Below are 16097 nucleotides of genomic sequence, written 5' to 3'. Positions count from 1 at the left end.
AGTGTTCTTTGTTCTGTTGTCTTGTTTAGTCCTTCTTTGGTCCTGTCCTGTCCAGTCTAGCTCCTAGTATCCATTGCATACCTTGCTATTGCCTTGCCCCAGTCTATATCCAGGCTCAGTATCTTACCCAAGCCTATGTCTGTATCCAATCTCCAGTCCTGCCTAGTGAGAGTAGCCTCCTGTCAGGCCTGATAAAGGAGAAGTCGGCCAACTCCCACTCAGGCTGATGAGGCGAGAGCAGCCTCCTGCCGGCTCTGCAACATATCTCCCTGGACCTCCCGACACACCTGTTAAGAACTACTGGTCTGGGGGGTGAAATTCTTCAAATTATGAAACAAGAATGGGATCTGAGTATGATTATATCTAATGATGTTAAGGTGGTCAAAGAGGCGGATACGGTGACAGCAAAGCCAGAAAGATGCTTAAATGCACAGGGAGAGGAATAGCCAGTAGGAAAGGAGTTGTGATATTGCTGAGAACTTATTCGGAATACTGTGTACATGCAGGCTTTATTTTTTTAGGGAGTGCTTATCAACATTGACTACACTACCTTTTTCCTCCATCTGCTTGATGTGCGCTATGGTCCCTCAAAGAAAATTTGCATCCTTCATGTGACTACAGACCCCCTTTCCAGAAATAAAGCACTGTAAATATGTATACTCTGGAGGAAAGACTGGATAGGGGAGATATGATAGACATTTAGATACCTCAAAAGTATTGATGAGGGTGAAAGGGGTAGATTGAGGAGTAATTTTAGGAAATATTTCTTTACGGAAAGGGTGATGGATACATGGAACAGCCTCCCAGTGGAAGGGGTGGAGACAAGGTCAGTATCCAGAGCCGGTGGAAGGATGGCCAGTTACCCTAGTGGTGACGTTATCATGCCTCGTGACTCTCTCATACTTCCTCCGAACAATTCTCACAGCCAACAACCCCAAACAATAGCACTAACCGCAGCTCCGCATCTCACATCCGCGATCTCCACTTCCCACTGCTCAACCCCTACACTTTTAAACATGGCGCCTTTGCGTCTTCATACGGTGCTCCACCCACTTATGGCACCCTAGGCAGCCACCTAGCACACCTAATACCTCCTGCTGGCCCTACTAGTAGCTGAATTCAAGAAAGCATGGGACAAGCACAAGGGATTTCTAAGGGAGTGTTAAGGATTGTAGAACTGAGTCATCGGTGTGGATGGGCAGTCTAGATAGACCATATGGTCTTTTTTTACCATCATGTTTCTATATTCTGCTGAAGAAGCTTTCCTGAAGAGTGTGTTAGCATGGGGTTTTTGCCTGCTGCAGGACTCATACAAACTGCTTTAGAGTTAGTTTTCAATAGATTGCTTTCACCTTGAAAAAGAGTTAATGTCAGTGTGGTGATAGCTTGATTTACACAGATGTGACTTTCAGATTCCCAGGTCTGACTGTGCTGTGACAAATTGACATTATCCACTCTTTTCCTTAAACCCACTGGAAGCTAAATGCAATGTGGGTTGACAAGCGGTCTGATGCTATTCTTCTCGTGAAGGGAAAGACGTGCCTTGGCTTTCTTAAAAGAAATGCTCCCTTTGAGCTGTCATGCGTGGTAGGAAGTAAGGATCCAGCATAACGTCCAGAGCACGACTCATCTTGTCTGAACATGAGGCCACAACTTTGTAAGGACATAGACAAGATGAAAGCAGGTCAGAACGGGGCCACCACGGTGGTGCAGAGTCTGTAACACAAACCCTACAAAACAAAAAGTCATAAGGCATTCAAAATGTATTTGCTGGAGGAAAGAAGGGTGATGGAGAGAGACATATCAACATTTTGCAGGCTTCAGTAAGGTACAAGGAGCTGCTATGTTTACGGAAAAGGACATTCAAGGCCAAGGGGTCTTGATATGTGGCTGTTAATGAAGAAGATGCTTTATGTTAAAATATTTTATATGCAACATAATCCTATGTTCTTAACGGCTTACATAAAGTGACCCTCTAATAAGTCAAGCTCCAAAAATGGCTTAATCAGCTCCTCTGTATTGTTGCTAAATCTATGAGCTCAAGTACTGATTATTGTTTTATACTTGCTGAGAGAGAAAATATACTCTGAAGCTCTGAATGTGTTTTCTATCCACTGGCATCTTTTTTTAGGCAGGAGGTCTAATCCTTCTCCTATGGTAATGGTCATTACCAAAGGGGCTGGGTTGCAGGCATTGTCCACTGACTCCCTCTCTTGTACAGGTTCTCAGTCTCAGCAAAAAAGGGACAGTTCTGAGCTCAGAACCTGTGTTTGGACTTTAGCCAAAAAGCACGCACAGAATTGCTATTAATGACCATAAGATAGCGACTGTCCTGAGCTCAGAACCTGTGTTTGGACTTTAGCCAAAAAGCACGCACAGAATTGCTATTAATAACCATAATAGAACTTGAACCCATGTTACAGGATTGGCATCGTAAGACAGCGACTGTCCAGTTGCTGAAAGACGATGCCTCAGTAAAGAACACATCCTGAACTGCAGATCCTATGTCCTTTGTGCAGTAAGTGCATGATTTTGAATCCATAAAGTGAGTAGCTGTGAGATGCAAGTCACCTAGTGACCATATTATCATCCATTGACTTTTATGACCATCATGACAGCTGCATGATGTCCGCTCCTGGTCTTTACCTGTCTCCCTCCCCCTCCTTGGTTGGATGCAGATCTGGAGTTAGTGCCCAACCAAGACAATTTAGGGAATCATCTGACCCCTTTGTCTTCTGAATCCCCATAGCCAGGAAATTCAAGGCAGGGTGACCTTTCTTAGCAAGCTGTTTTATTTTAACAAAAACAAACAGCTAGCTGTAGCATTATGCTCATGTAACTAATTGTTTCCAGCTTCTGTTCATTCTGTGAAACCGCTGCTTTATGAGCACAAATGTGACCTTAATCAGTGCATGCAGGGAGTCCATGTCACTGCAAGCAGTTTATGAATACATAGGAAGTGTGTCTTGGCTAAGGGTTTGGTTTTTATTGAACCTTAAAGACAGAGACCGGGCTTTGCTGACCTGCACATTCAGGGAAAGATATAAGTGATTGCAATAATAAATCACAAATCAAAGTGACCATTTCCTCCCTCTAACTCACTGAAAAAATGAAGACTTCCACAGACCAGAAAGGCACCGAAATCAAGGTTCTGGCGTGTCGATTTGCAGAATCGTATTCACATGTGGCCCTACACACATGGGATTTCTACCCATATAGATTCTACTGAGCATTTACTCTCTTGGTTGATCTTTATCCTGTTGGACTCTGTACCCTCCCGGACATAAAGTACCACACCCCCACCAGGTTGATCCTCCCTATCATTGCAATATAATTTGTACCCTGATATAGCACTGTCCCATTGGTTCTCCTCCATCCACCAGGTCTCTGTGATGCCAATTATGTCAATCTCATCATTTGCTGCTATATACTCTAACTGTCCCATCTTACTACTTAGACTTCTGGCATTGGCATACAGACATTTCAAAGTGTGGGTTTTGCTTGTTTTAACAACCTGCTTTTCGGTTGTTTGGGATAATTTGGAAATCATTAGCTTTGGTGATTTTTTACATATAATCACATGGACTATGTTTGCTTTTATTGGAACCTCTCTGTTGGGATGCCCTAACTCTCCTGTTTCATTAGTATCCTTCAAGGATACATTTCTCCGAACCATGCACTGCTGACTGTCGGATTTCCCCCTTGTTCTAGTTTAAAAGCTGCTCTATTTCCTTTTTAAAGGTTAGCACCAGCAGCTTGGTTCCACTCTGGTTAAGGTGAAGCCCATCCTTTTGGAAAAGTCGCCCCCTTCCCAAAGGTTCCCCAGTTCCTTACAAAACTAAATCCCTCTTCCCTGCATCATCATCTCATCCACGCATTGAGACTCTGAAGCTCTGTCTGCCTCTGGGGACCTGCTAGTGGAACAGGGAGCATTTCAGAGAATGCCACCCTGGAGGTTCTGGACTTCAGCTTCCTATCTAAAATCCTAAATTTGACTTCCAGAACCTCTCTCCCACATTTTCCTATGTCGTTGGTGCCCACATGTACCACGACAGCCGGCTCCTCCCCAGCACTGTCTATAATTCTATCTAGGTGACGTGTGAAGTCCGCCACCTTCGCACCAGGCAGGCCAGTTACCAGGCGGTCCTCACGTCCACCAGCCACCCTGCTATCTACATTTCTAATAAATGAATCACCAACTATGATGGCTGGCCTAACCCTTCCCTCCTGGGCAGTAGCCCTGGGAGACTTGTCCTCAGTGAAAGAGGACAATACATCACCTGGAGAGCAGGTCCTTGCTAAAGGATTACTTTCTGCTACACCAGGGTGATGTTCTCCTACTGGGAGACCTTTCTGATCCAAGTCAGCCCTGGGGCTGTTGCGCAGGAGGTGGACCCTTGGGCCGAGGTGGGATTGATGCTACCCGTAGGAAGGATCCTACGGGTCCCCATCGTCGGCAGGCGGAGTGGGCTGACTGACGGAGGCCGGCTGGAGCTTCACCAATACCAGCCCTCGTTCCCTGCAGGTTGAGCCTTTGGGTACCAGAGCCGGCTGGAGTTAGGTGGGCCTCCGTGTGTAGTCGTCGATGGGTGGATGGAGAGGTCAGCCCAGAGGCAGCAACTGTGAAGCTGTACTGGACGAGGCTGAATCCCGGAGACCCGGGCACCAGAAGGAACCAAAGTCTGACAGGGGGCACCCGAGGAAGAATAGGCTGAAGCCTGAAAGGCCAAGTCCAGGACAAAGACAGTGGAGCATCGAGGAACAAGCGGAAGTCAGGGCAGGCAGCTATCAAGGACTAGTGGCAAGGCAGGCTGAGGTCGAGTTCAGGAGAGAAGCAATAGTGTGGTCAAGCGAGGCAGAAGTCAGAACTAGGAGATGATAATAGTGTGGTCAGGCGAAGCAGAGGTCGGGTCCAGGAGAAGATCAATGGCATGATCAGGCAAAGCAGAGTTTGGGTCCAAGAGATCAGTCCGAAGGAAAGCTGGGGAACAGGAACACAGGAACGAAGAAGGCAAAAACAGGAACTAACAGGGATCAGGAACATGGAGGAATCACCAGGAGGCAACGAAGTACACGACCAGTGTGGAGACCTGTTGCAAAGACAAGCTCTGACTGTCAGAGCTTGCCTTAAATAGGTCCAGGAAGGGCCGGCAGCCTTAGCATGCTATGGGCCCTTTAAATCAAACAGGAAGATGCACACGCGTGCGCCTGGGGAACCTGAATGGGAGCAGATGGCAGCGGTGTCTCTGCCGCGATCCAGACCTGTTGGTGGCGTAGCAGGCAGCTGGAGCCTGCCCCTGGCAGGGTGGCAAGAGGAACAGACAGTGGCGTCATCACTGCCACGTCCCGTCGGAGGCGTAGCAAAGAGGCCAAAGCCCACCCCTGGCAGGGTGTGGGCCGGGTAAGGAAGGCTGATCGTGAATTCTGCGGACGGCTGACGCAACAGGGGCTGCCAGACTGGATTTGGGACTTGGCTACCATGTCCCTGAAGGTCTCATCAGTCTGCCTCAGCTCCTCCAAGTCTGCTACTATAGCCTCCAGAGATCGGACTCGTTCCCTGAAAGCCAGGAGCCCTTTGCACTGAGTGCATTTGCCCTGAAACAAACATTCGAGCGCATTGAAATCTACATCCCTCGACCACCGTTTGGTTTCTGACTTCTTTATATTGGGTTTCTGGGGACTGGGAGACTTATTTCTTGTCCAAAGTCAGCTGCGACAACCTACGAAATAATACTGGAACGCATCCATCCATGAAACAGTAGTGTGTTAATCTAACTTTGTGTTAACTGATTTTACTACTCAATCATGTGACGATCACAAGTTTATAGTCATAATGAAAATAACATTTACAATGCTGTTTTCAAAGAGGTGCTGCAGCTCATATAAATAATTAAGCATTGTTTGTTGATGGAGACTTTACTGTTAGCCATAAGTCTGAATCACAGTTGGGCCCGTCCGTGGGTTTTGTAACATTGTGAGGGAACTGCTGGTCTTTAGTGGGACTTTATTGTACTGTTGGTAACTCTAATGACGTAAAATGAGTTATCCTTCTTTAATACAGTCTTACCAGACACCCATATTCAGATGTTCCAAATGTGCAGGCTGAGCCATGCCCGGCCTAGAGCATTCCCTGCAATTATACAGGGAAACCTGGCAATGTTCTTTTCTAGTCTGACACAAGCAGAAAAAGTTTGACTTATAGTAAAGTTAGTTTATTGTTGCCCAGAAGGCTGCAATAATTTGGGCCATTATCATGTGATAATGACCTATATTAATCGCAGCAAATGCATTTAGAGCTAAATAGCATGCATTAGATTTCTTACATTATTGTAAAAAACTACACCAACCTGGGGAATAGTTAATATTCTTGTAATGATGGCTCTGGATTGACATTTGTGCTTTTTAATTTGTATTATTTTGTGAACACAGGTAATTAACTGATTTACATAATTATGCAGCTCATTCCCTAGTTTTGCATAGATATTGCGCAGAGGTTCACGAGAGCCAAATAGCATGGGCTAAAATGGCAAATATTGCACAAAAACATTCACAACCAAAATAGCATGTGTTATTTTTCATTTTAGTACATGTTCACAAACTTATTTGTGACACAATAAATTCAGTTCATTTTTGCAGAACTGTGTGTAAGGTATTTGTTTTAAGTCCTGTGTTATACTTTGAGGTGACTGCCAATTCACCGGCCTTGTAAGTTAGTTATCGTTTGCAATCCAGAGCTCTGTTCCCAAATCAACATGCTGTCCTTTCTCTAAGTTCATAAAATGGCTGCCCTGTCCTTCATTTTACATAGACCAAATATGGCCTAAGCGTAGTCATCTATGAGACTTAATCATCACGTCGGCATCACTCCCTGCTTTGATTCTTAAAGAACAACATGATAAACGTATCACCAAGTCTTTCATTGCAGGAGCATTGAATGATCTGTTCTTCAATCATGATCCAAATATAATCACCTATTAGGCTTGATATCCCCATGGCATCACTCCCCACTTTGATACTTGATGAGTATCATGTTAGAGGAAAGTGGAATATTTTGTCTCAGTGTTGCCAGGCTGCATGATGTACAATGCAAATGTGCATTTAATCCAAGCAATGAGAAGGAGGATGAGAATCAGCAATAGAAGAATGGAGATGAATAAAACTGTATCTTTAACAGTGTGGAGGAGACAGCGTCTTTAAAAGTCTATCAGTAGTTGTGTTCCATCTAAGTAAAGATTCTCATCAGGAATGGAACCCATCTGATCCTGCTGCATCAAGTACACTGATGACCTGTGGTGAAGAATGCCAAACATGAATGCAAACAGAGAGAGAGCTGGATTTCACCTGTGCAGCTTACCTAATAATCGGGCCGATTCAGTAAAGTCCGCGGGAGAGCAGGCGAATGCCTGCTGTCCCGGCGCGCGCACAGGCCACTCGCCTGCGCGCGCGATACAGTATTTAAATGAGGCCCAGCGGTAGAAACGGGCAAAAGGAGGCGCAAGGGACACTAGCGCATCCCTAGCGCCTCCTTTTGGCCCGGAGTGGCGGCTGTCAGCGGGTTTGACAGCCGACGCTCAATTTTGCCGGCATCGGTTCTCGAGCCCACTGACAGCCAAGGGCTCGGAAACCAGATGCTGGCAAAATTGAGTGTCCGGTTTTCGACCCGACAGCCGCTGGCCGACTTCAAATTTTTATTTTTTTTTTACTTTTTTTACCCTTCGGGACCTCCGACTTAATATCGCCATGATATTAAGTCGGAGGGTGCACAGAAAAGCAGTTTTTACTGCTTTTCTGTGCACTTTCCCGGTGCCCGAAGAAATTAGCGCCTACCTTTGGGTAGGCGCTAATTTCTAAAAGTAAAATGTGCGGCTTGGCTGCACATTTTACTTACTGAATCGCGCGGGAATACCTAATAGGGCCATAAACATGCATTTGCATGTTGAGGGCGCTATTAGGTTCGGCGGGTTGGACACGCATTTTCCGCCCCTTACTGAATAAGGGGTAAGGGAAAACGCGCGTCCAATGGCAGGTTAACAGTGCACTCCATCGGCCGATACAGTACAGTGCGCTCCATTGGAGCGCACTGTACTGTATCGGCCCAAATGTGTGTGTCTGTGTGGTTCTTCAAAGACAGAACATAAGGAACATTAAGGCAGATAGGGAGGGAAGTAACATTCTCGTACAACTGAGGAGGAAATTACTGGTCCATTGAGGAACAATTTCAGGGCAATTTTCAAAAGTAGAAGCACAGATGTACAGGAAAGCAAAAACTGAGCAAAAATCAATCTGGAGGGAGTGCTGACTGCAGGACTTTCATCTGCTACTGGTAAGTTGGACTTGCTGAGAGAGAATGCTAAAATCTTGGGAAAAAATGTATTAATTACTACTGGCTTAGTTTATGTTATGTTTGCTTTTTAAGCCTAGTATTTATTTGCAAATGTTAAGAATTGTGTGGGTTTAGGAATAAGAGACTGGATTAATTTTGTGAGCAAACATAGGTTAGTATTTGTTTAAAAGTGTAAACATTGTGTGTGCTTAGCGATAATTAGACTTTGGATTAATTTTGAGAGTTAGTCAAGGTTAGTATTTGTTTGTAAGTATTAGAAGTGTGAGTTTGCAAAAGTCATATACTTGATCTGAAAAGGTGAGCGTACTGGTCCCTGGGTAACTAGTTTGATTCCCACCCACCCCAATCACTTTTTTGTACATAGATTACCCTCACCCCCACCCCAGAGGAGAAAAATCTTAAAAATAAGAGTCAATTAGTGATTTAGAATAACAGACAATTAAGCCTGATTTTAGTGACTGACTAATTTTAGTCTCGCTGGTCATTCACAAACCAGCACAAGTCACCTAATAATAAATTAAATTGAAAAGACAGGAAATATCCTGGAAACATTGACCTTTTCTGCAAATTTGGGACTTTTACATGCAACATATTTCTGTTCAAGCACGTCATTTAATTCTGAATGATCTTACTGTACCACAGTCTGTAGATAATGTCAGATAATTTTGTGCTTCGGCCTCCGATGACCGATTCAATTTGTATCAAGGGCGGTGGGGAGGGATAGGGAATATTGGGGGGAATCTCAAATTGTACTATAACTGTGTTGTATTTCTTAATATCGATAGCCATGGCGTTGCAAAGTCCACTTGCCTTGGCTTATGTTTGTAACACAGTTTTTACCTTTTTCAATAAACAGATTTAAACATAAATTGAAAAGACATCAAATAAATAATTTTAAAACTCTAGTCCAATTTTTAAAAAAATTAAAAAAAAGGCATTAAATTCAGAGACATACCTATTCCTTCCTCAGCTTTTAAAACTTTAGCAACTCAATAAAATTAAGATGCAGAGAGAAGTCTAGGAGTGAGTTAGGGGCTATCTAGTCTTTCGCAGTGAGTGGCACATGTATGATTATTTACCTGTGATGAGAGGCTGTTTATGTGTACCCAGTGCAAAGAGCTCCTGGCTCTCAGAGAATGAATCAGATCTCAGATCTCTGGAGTTCAGAGTGGCAGACCTGGAAGAGCTGAGGCAGACGGAAAGGTATATAGATGAGACCTTCAGGGACATAGTAGCCAAGTCCCAACTCCAGTCTGGCAAAAGCAAGGTCACTGGCAGAAGACCATCATCTTGGTGTGGTAGGAAGTGATCCCATAACTAGGACCTGCCCTCCAGGTGATGCTTTATCCTCTCGCACCAAGGATGTGTGCCCAGGAGGGAAGGGCTAGGACTGCCATTGTCATGGGTGTTTTGATCATTAGGAATGTAGATAGGTGGGTAGCTAGTGGCTGTGAGGATTTCTTGATAACTTGTCTGCCTTGTGTTAAGGTAGCGGACCTCAGGTGCCATCTGGATAAGATTTTAGAGAGTGCTGGAATGGGACCGACTGACATGGTACATGTGGGTACCAATGAAACAGGTGCAGGAGGGAGCTTTAGGAGGCTAACTTTAGGTTCATAGGTAAGGAACTGAAATCCAAAACCTCCAGGCTTGCATTCTCAGAAATGCTCCCCATTCCACGTGCAGCACACCAGAGACAGGCGGAGCTCCAAAGTCTCAAGGCGTGGATGAAAGGTGATGCAGGGAAGAAGATTGTAGATCCCTCCTCATATTTTTCACTCCTTCCTGGCTGTCCACCCTATTGCAGATTTTGGTATCATTGGCAAAAAGACAAACCTTTCCCAACAGTCCTCCAGCAATGTCGCTCATGAAAATATTGCAAAGAACCAGTTCAAGGACTGATCCCTGAGGCACACTGCTAGTAACAACCCCCTCCTCGGAGCAAACTCCATTTACCATTACCTGTTGTCCCCTCCCACTCATAAGAACTCAGTCACTCTAGGCCCCTTATCAAGGGCGCACAATTTATTTATAAGTCTTCTATGCAGAACCATGGCAAAGGCCTTACTAAAATCCAAATACACTACATCTAGGGCTCTCCCCAGATCCAACTCTCTGGTCACCCAATCAAAGAAATTAATCAGATTCTTCTGACAAGACCTACCTCTGGTAAGACCATGCTGCCTCAGATCTTGCAATCCATTGAATTCCAGAAACTGCACCATCCTCTGTTTTAGTAACGATTCCATTGCTCACCACAGAGATCAGACCAACCAGCCTGTAGATCTCAGCCTCTTACTTACTTCTACTTTTGTGAATAGGAATCGCATCTGCCCATCTCCAGTCCTCCATAACTACTCCTGACTCTAAAGAAACAGTGAAAAGGTCGGTCAGCGGAGCTGCCAGGACTTCTCTAAGTCCCCTCAGATGTAGCCCATCCGGCGCCATCACTTTATCCACTTTAAGTTTAGTTAGTACCTCACAAACACACTGTTCTGAAAATTGAGGTTTTACTTCTCTCTCCATCTTTGTTTTATGTGGTCCTGCTCCAGTGAACACCGAACAGAAATATTTGTTAAGCACTTTCACTTTTTCCTCATCAGCCTCTACATATTCCTCCCCTTCACCTCTGAGTCTCACGATGCCACTCTTGCACTTCCTTCTGTCACTAACATATCTATAAATAGTTTTGTCCCCTCATTTTATTGTCTTTGGTACTTTCTCTTCTATTTGCATCTTAGCATTTCTGACTGCTTTCCCAGCTTCTCTTCATTTTTCCAAATAGTGTCCCCTGCTTTCCTCTTTTTGTGATCTTTTGTAGTTTATGAGCATTAACCTTTTCTCCCTTACCTTTTCAGTTGCTTCTTCAGAAAGCCATAGTGGCCTCTTTTTCCTTTATTTACATTTATTTAAAAATCTTTTCTATACCGTCGTTAAGCGGGTGCCATCACAACAGAAATTCCTTACAAAAAAGCCGGGTGCTCTTATAACATCTCCTTTTAGTTTTGCCCACTGCTCTTCTACTGCTCTTAGATTTTCCCATCCAGCTAACGACTCCCTGAGGTGCTTCCCTCACTTTAACAAAATTAGTTTTCCTGAAGTCCAGGACCCTCACCTTTAAATGAACCTTCATCACCAGCACTCTAATGCTGAACCACACCATCCAGTGTCCACGTCAACATCAGAAACACTGTTCCCATTGGTAAGGTTCACTATCGCCCCCTCCCATGTGGGTTCTTTTGCCAGTTGACAGAACAAATATCTACGTGTAGAATTCAGGACTTCCCTGCTTCCAGAAGACACCACATCTGGGATGTCCCAATCAACATTTGGCAGATTGAAATCACCTAGAAATACCTTCTCCTCGTTCATAGCAATTTTGTGAATATCCTTCGTTACATCTCTGTTTCTTCTGTCTGTGATAAGGGTCTGTGTGTTGCCCCAATATAAATAGATGTTCCATTTCCTTTTCCAGATTAACCCACAGTACTTCCTCTTTACCTCATAAGCTGTCACCACTACCATGTGTCATCTTCTGCTTCTATAGGTGGGGCCTGGGAAACCCCACCAACTTGTCTGCCACCGCCCATTATAAAAATCTTTCTCCATAAACCCGATCTGACCAGAAGAAGGAAAAGTATGACAAGCTGTATTTGGGGATCCCTGGTCTAAGAAATGCTAACAGCATAATTGTAGGATATTGAAGAGGACTGGCCCTCAAACTGATCCCTGTGACACTTCACTAATCACTTCTCTCTCCTCTTGGTGAATTCCATTTACCACCATCTTCCATTGTCAATCACTCAACAAATTTCTAATCCAGTTCACCACCTTAGGAAGTTCCTGAATAAGTTTGGGGGTAAATTCTATGTAGAACAATATCGAAAGATTTTCCTGAAATTACAGGGCCTCCCAGGACCCCTGCCACTGCCTAAAGTGACCAGAGCCTCCCTGGGCTCCTTCCCTCTCCCCACCTCCTTACCCCTGTAAATAAGCCAGAGCTGGGAGAGGGGCCTACCTGAGCTGAGCCAGGACCTCCCTGCAAATAAGCCAGGGTTGGGCTTCCCCTGCCCCTATTTACTCTTTCTGTGTAGAAAGGGGCAGGAGTAATCCCCAGTTGCTCCTGCCTCAGGACACATTCTCTGGGCTGGGCCGAGGCATCAGGCCTGGGCCCAATTTCTGGCCTAGGCCGAGGTCCAGGCATCAGCACCCGGCATTGGGCCTGGGTCCAGGTCAAGTCCCTGGCATCAGGACTTGGCCTGGGTTAGATCCCTCAGCAAACGCAAGGCTTCGGCCTGGGTTTAGGTATCGTCGGCGGATCCCCACCGGTCCAGTAAATGAAGGCCGGGGGGGATCCTGGCCCCCAGCATTTTTCTGGCTAGAAGGGATGGGTGGTGGGGACGGGAGGCCTTAGAAGGCCTCTTTTTTTTTTTTCTTTTGGTTCTTTTTAGGTTTGGGGGTTTTTTTAGTGTTTGATTCGTTTCAGTCACATGAATAAAACGAATCAAACTTTCCATGAATCGAAATTTGTGGGGAAAAAATCTGAAAACAAAATTTTTTATCCCTGCATACCCCTTTGTTTTTCAGAGTTAGCAGATGAAACCTCTGCAGGTTCTCTTTTTTTCCTAGGCAGTTTTCCAAGGGAAATTACAGGCATGCATTTTCTTTGAGAACTGATACAAAGCCCGCAAGTAACAATGCTGGCAGACTTTGCATCAAATTGCCCAGTTTTGAAAATTTCCCCCGTAACTACTGAAAATCCGACACAGGTTTCACTTAATAGTAACTCATCAGTTGAAGAGACATGAAGTCAACAGAAGCTGTTTTACATCTGGTCTGAAAGACCAGCAGTGGCAGGGTTGATGTGGTAGGGCCAGCAGCAGCAGGGCCCCCATCCTAACATCTGGCTGGGGCAGTGGGTTACTGCAGGCTTAAAGGGAAGTACCCTGTCTCCAGGATAAACAGTACCACTCTGGGTGGCAGAGAGAAGCATACTTAATGGTTCCTGGACATTTATCTATCAGTTGGCCAGGAAAGATTTGATAGTTAAAGCTTTGTATCTGTCCAATGCACCTGTCATGGTAAGTTATAACAAAAATAGGTGAAGTAATTCTAACATTTACTCAAAATATGCTCCTTCTACCTATGATATCAGACAGGCTGAATACTTTTGATAGGTGTGAGAATAAGCCACAGTATGGTTTGAAGCCTTTGCAATGGTCCCACTGTTGCATGTTTTATTCACCCACGTTTCTGCACCCCACCCTGTGTCTAGTAACTGTCTAACACCACCAGGAGAAGGTCACGACACGACGCATCTCCTCTCTAGCCATCGGCCTGCAATGTGACATCATACAATGCACGCAGACAATAAACTGGTCTCATTTTCACAAGATGCTCCAGTCCTGTATTCAATAAGCTGCAAACCTTCAGGCCTATGATTGCAGTTAGTCAGGAAGGGGGCCAATCTTGGAAAAATGTACTCTGTGAATTTACAATTGCTGCTGATTCTCTCTCTTCCTTCTAAACTCCTAATGAAATGTTTTTAATGTGCTCTCTGTTACAATTGATGGATTTGGTGCAATGGCAGGCAGTGACATTTAAAGATTCAGAGGCAATAGAGCAGTCTCCATATGTGTACTGTGAAGCTCTGCCTTTTTTTCCCTTATGCTCTGTATGTATTCTACAAAGGTGGACATAGAGGACGGATTGTGGGCTCGATAACTACCATTTAAAAGCAGTAATCTTTGCTTTGGGAAGGCTCTTGATGTTTAAGGTGCCTTTCAGTAAAGCAAGAATGTACAAAATCTGAAAGCATTGGTTTACATGTGTGGTTTTGTTTAAATCTACTGCAATATTGTGCCTGGTGTCTCCCATGGCCATTAACATAGTAGGGAAAAACGTATGGAGTCTCACCCATCCACCTCATGTCCTGTTTTTCTTATATTGATTGAGTTTTGGTGCCATAACTAAAGCTCTTGCAGTTTTTGTGAACATAAATAATGTGGTCCCTTCCACCCCCAATTTAATCTCACCTATTAACCAACTTTTGGGGATTTTAAATCTTATCCCATGTTTTCTTGTTTCTAGTGGATTGTTTAGAATTGCAATCATACATTTTTAGCACTTATTTTTCCACAAATAAAATCATGCTTGTATTCACATATTGCAGACATTATCTCTTGAACCATTCAACCTACAGCAGCAAGCACATTTTCAGGACAGGTCTACCTTCTTATATAAAGGTCAGAAACCAAAAGAACGTTTTCCCATAAATCTTATGGAGCTAGCGCCAAATAAAATAACAAAAAAAACCAAAACTATGAAAGAAAAAAGAAAATTGTCAGCCTTTGCAGCCATCAGTTTCCAACTCACCCAACATCAGTAGATTTCCATCACATAGATTGTTTGTAAAACTGGAATGTCTGCATGCCGAGACGAATAAAACATCTGATTTACAAAAGCTCTTCCATGGTGAGACCGCACCTTGAATACTGTGTACAATTCTGGTCGCCGCATCTCAAAAAAGATATAATTGCGATGGAGAAGGTACAGAGAAGGGCTACCAAAATGATAAGGGGAATGGAACAACTCCCCTATGAGGAAAGACTAAAGAGGTTAGGACTTTTCAGCTTGGAGAAGAGACGACTGAGGGGGGATATGAGAGAGGTGTTTAAAATCATGAGAGGTCTAGAACGGGTAGATGTGAATCGGTTATTTACTCTTTCGGATAGTAGAAAGACTAGGGGGCACTCCATGAAGTTAGCATGGGGCACATTTAAAACTAATTGGAGAAAGTTCTTTTTTACTCAACGCACAATTAAACTCTGGAATTTGTTGCCAGAGAATGTGGTTAGTGCAGTTAGTATAGCGGTGTTTAAAACAGGATTGGATAAGTTCTTGGAGGAGAAGTCCATTACCTGCTATTAAGTTCACTTAGAGAATAGCCACTGCCATTAGCAATGGTTACATGGAATAGACTTAGTTTTTGGGTACTTGCCAGGTTCTTATGGCCTGGATTGGCCACTATTGGAAACAGGATGCTGGGCTTGATGGACCCTTGGTCTGACCCAGTATAGCATTTTCTTATGTTCCATAATCCATGTCACTACAGTTCTAGCCCGGCACAGATGTCTCTGCCTATGGGCTGCTACCGCTCCTGAGAAACAGGAACTGGTTAGATAACTGAGGAGGAGTGGGGAGAAGAGATTTCCACCAAGGCTTTCGTGGCAACCTAACGCACACACACCCTTATCCTAGAATGGGGATATAAGTTTTATAAATCAAGCAATAAAATACCCCTTCCCCCAACCAGGATGGCCCTGCTCAAGGGTGGTGGTGAGACCAAACTTAACCCAACTTATACTGTATTGTACAATCATTTTGTTAGAAATAAGTGCTCGTACAAGCTTTGCTCATCAATTCTTTCCTTACTTGTTTAATTGGCTGCTTTAAAGTTGGTTTTCGACAGATTGATTTCGCCTTGGAAAGGCGTTAATGTCAGTGCAGTGATAGCGTGCGTTGTACCAATGTGACCTTCAGATTCCCGTGTCTGTGCTGTGCCGTGCCAAGGTGACGTTATCTGCTGTTTATGGGGGAAACTAAATGCACTGTGGAGGCTGACTTCAGCCAATCTGTCACTATTAGGAAAGGACTCTGCTCCTTTGATTGCAATGACTTATCTTTTGACTTTCTTTAGTCAGTGCTCCCTTTGAGCTGCCATGAGTGGAAAAAAGGGGAGGATCCGGCCTAA

The sequence above is a fragment of the Rhinatrema bivittatum genome, chromosome 8 (assembly GCF_901001135.1).
Source record: "Rhinatrema bivittatum chromosome 8, aRhiBiv1.1, whole genome shotgun sequence".
Lineage (NCBI taxonomy): Eukaryota > Metazoa > Chordata > Amphibia > Gymnophiona > Rhinatrematidae > Rhinatrema > Rhinatrema bivittatum.
Note: the sequence above shows the minus strand (reverse complement) of the source record.